Raw genomic sequence first — 3589 nt, forward strand, 5'->3', positions numbered from 1 at the left:
TGTGGTACATAGACATACAATGAAGGCAAAACATTCAGAGAAAATTAAAAACAATTTTTTATTTCAAGTTACTTGAAAGATGTTTTGTGGAGCCTCCTTTGCTTTTTTTCAGATCATGAGACAAAAATCATTGTCATGCCCGGGCATAGGGGCACAGTATTGTAATCTCAACACTGGGAGGCAGAGGCAGGAGAATCATGAGATCGAAGCCAACCTGACTCCATAATAAGACCCTGTATCCAAAGTAGACCAGGTGTAGGGATGGAATGTAACTCAGGTGGTGGAGTTCTTGCCTAGCACACAGGAGGGCCCACATGTGATCCCTGGCACTGAATAAAATCAGTTGTGTTGGTGCACATCTGTAACACCACCAGTAATGAGGTGGCGTTGAAAGGTTCAGAAGTGCAAGGTCATCCTTGGCTATATAGTAAGTTTGAAGCCAGCCTGGACTATGCCTAAAAAAAAAAAGAAAGAAAGAAAAAAAAGAAAGAAAAGAAAAATTCAGGCACAGTGAGGCACATCTGTAATCCCAGAACTCAGGAGGCTGAGGCAGGAGAATGGCAGGGGAGTCAAGTCCAGCCTAGGCCTCAGAGTAAAACCATCTCAAAAAAGAAAAAAAGGGAGATGGAGAGGTGGCTCAGAGGTGATGCATGGGGACCTGAGTTTAGATTTCCAGTGCCCATACAAAGTCAAGGATGGGTCACCTCTGTAGTCCCAGCATTTGGATGGAGAGACAAAGAGGCTTCCTGGGGCTTGCTGGCCAGCTGGTCTAAACTGAGCTGTAGGTCCAGAGAAAGACTACCTCAGAAGCAAGATGGAGAAGAGAGTGAGGAGGATATCCTAACCTCTGGCCTCCACAATATCCACCAGACTGGCCTTGAATTCACAAAGGGCCACCTGCCTCTGCCTCTCAAGTGCGGGAATTAAAGGTATGTGCCCCTCGCTGGGCTACAAAATCTCTTATACCCAGCAAAGGTACTCTCTACCCAGCAGTCTCCTGGGCAGAGAGCAGTCACTCCCCTATAATATAGATGGTATCTTCAGTTTCTTTGCTGAAAAAAAAAAAAAGACTTGAGGCTATCCCCTGTACCAGGTTCAAGTTTTTATGCATTTTCTTTTCTAGAGGATTTCATATGTGTATATGACAAAATTTGATATCTGTTACCCATTTCTCACCTCCAGTTCCCTTCTGTCCCCACTGTGAGTTCTGAGAATCAAAAGTCAGATTATCACACTGGGTAACAAACCCCCCCTCGTCTCGATAGATAGATAGATAGATAGATAGATAGATAGATAGATAGATAGATAGATAGATAGATAGATAGATAGATAGATAGATGGATGTCTCTCTTAAGATTCATCAGAGTTGGTGTTTAGTTCAGTTTTGACCGCTTGGCTAGCAACCATGATGCTCTGGATTTATTGGTCCTCAGCTCCAGAGAGAAGAAAAAAATGGAACTTAAAATTTTGTCCATTTTTGTCACTTCCCAAAACAATATCTTACTAGTTTTCCCTATTGATTTAATTACAGTATTTGTATATTTATTAAATATTTTAGAGATATGCAATCACTTTTTATTAGTCACTTATTTTGATTTTTCTTTTTTTTTTGGTTTTTCGAGACAGGGTTTCTCTGTGTAGCCTTGCGCCTTTCCTGGAACTCGCTTTGGAGACCAGGCTGGCCTCGAACTCACAGAGATCCTCCTGCCTCTGCCTCCCAAGTGCTGGGATTAAAGGCGTGCGCCACCACCGCCCGGCTTATTTTGATTTTTCAAGACAGCATTTCTCTGTGTAGCCGTGACTGTCCTAGATGGAGTTACTTTTTAAAAAATTTATTTCTATTTATGTGTACATGTGTGTGCTTGAGTGTATATATGTATATCATGTGTGTGCAGGTGACTGTTGAAATCAGAAAATTGTTTTGGAGCTCCTGAAACTGGAGTTACAAGTGACTGTGAGCCACCCAACATGATGTTAGGGACCAAATCTTGGTCCCCAGCAAGAGCAACAGTGCTCTTAGTCTTTCAGCCCTGATGGCTGTCTGTCTGTCTGTGTGTGTGTGTGTGTGTGTGTGTGTGTGTGTGTGTGTGTGTGTGTGTGTGTGTGTGTCTGTGAGAGAGAGAGAGAGAGAGAGAGAGAGAGAGAGAGAGAGAGAGAGAGAGAGAGAGAGAGAGAGAGAGAGAGAGAAGGGAGGGTCATCAGATTTGGTTGGTAAGTACCACTGAACCATCTCATCTTATTGTCCCTAATCACCATCCTTGGTGACATAGCAAGTTCAAAGCCAGCTTGATCTGCAGGAGGTGCTCTCAAGAGCTGAAGAGGGCTGCACATAGCTCAGTTCATAGCTCAGTTGGTAGTGCTTGCCTAGTGTGCACAAAGTGTTGAGTTGCACTGCAGAAGGCAAGAATGCAGAGCTCAGTTCATGATACAAGACTCGATGTCTGGACCATGATTTTCAGCAGGGAGGTTGGGGATCCAGGATAACATGGGAGGCTTCAAGGGCCCGGAATGTCTCCTGGGCTGTGTTTTTATTAGCAGTTGCATGCACAGATTCTACACCATCATTAAACTACGTTTACAAGAACTAGAAAGTTCTGCTTGATGGTTAACCAGGGAGAACACAGACAAGGAAGTATGAATCAGAAATATATGAGAGCATAATCACAAGCTTTTACAACTAAAAAAGAAAAAACAGATTACAGCTCCTTGAGCTGGAAATGGCTGTTGCACGGATCATTTTCTTCTGTCCTTAGTGTGCTAAGGGTCAGGGTGCTCTTAGATACAGAAAGTGGTTTTGCTCAGCCAAAGCTGCTGGCAATATTGCACAGATGCACAGACTCGTGCACACACACAGATAAAACATAGCTAAGATGAGTTTAAGGTCATTTTTGGCTTCATAGTGAGCTTGAGGCCAGCCTTGACCCTGTCTGAAAAATATATATGTAGGACAGGCTGGAGAAGTAGTTCAGCAGATGTTCAGTTGTTGCCTTTGCATAGGACACAGGTTTGATTCCCAGCACCCGCCTGACAGTTCACAGCCATCTGTAACTCCAATTCCAGGGGATCCAGTGCCTTCTTCCTGCCTTCACAGGCACCAGGCACACACATGGTATACACACACATATATGCAGGCAAAACACACATAGACAAAAATAATAGTAAGCTGGGTATGACAAGCCGGGCACGGATGCACATACCTTAATTCCAGCACTCAGAAACAGACAGAACTCTCTGGGTTTGAGGCCAAACCAGTCTACATAAGTTTCAGGACAGCCAGAGCTATGTACAGACACCCTGTCTCAAGTAATAGTAATAAGCCGAGTGGCAGTGGCACATGACTTTAATCCCAGCACTAGGGAGGCAGAGGCAGGTAGATCTCTGTGAGTGTGAGGCCAGCCTAGTCTATAGAGCGAGATCCAGAACAGGCACCAAAACTGAGAAACCCTGTCTCCAAAAATTAAAAAAAAAAAAAAAAAAAAATCATGTTCTCTACATGAAACTCACACTGGATATAAAGAAACAAGGAGTTAGATGAACACACACACACATACACACACATGTTCACTCAGAGTGGCACACATGTATAAAC

This window comes from Peromyscus maniculatus, chromosome 19 (assembly GCF_049852395.1).
Source record: "Peromyscus maniculatus bairdii isolate BWxNUB_F1_BW_parent chromosome 19, HU_Pman_BW_mat_3.1, whole genome shotgun sequence".
NCBI classification, from domain to species: Eukaryota; Metazoa; Chordata; class Mammalia; order Rodentia; family Cricetidae; genus Peromyscus; species Peromyscus maniculatus.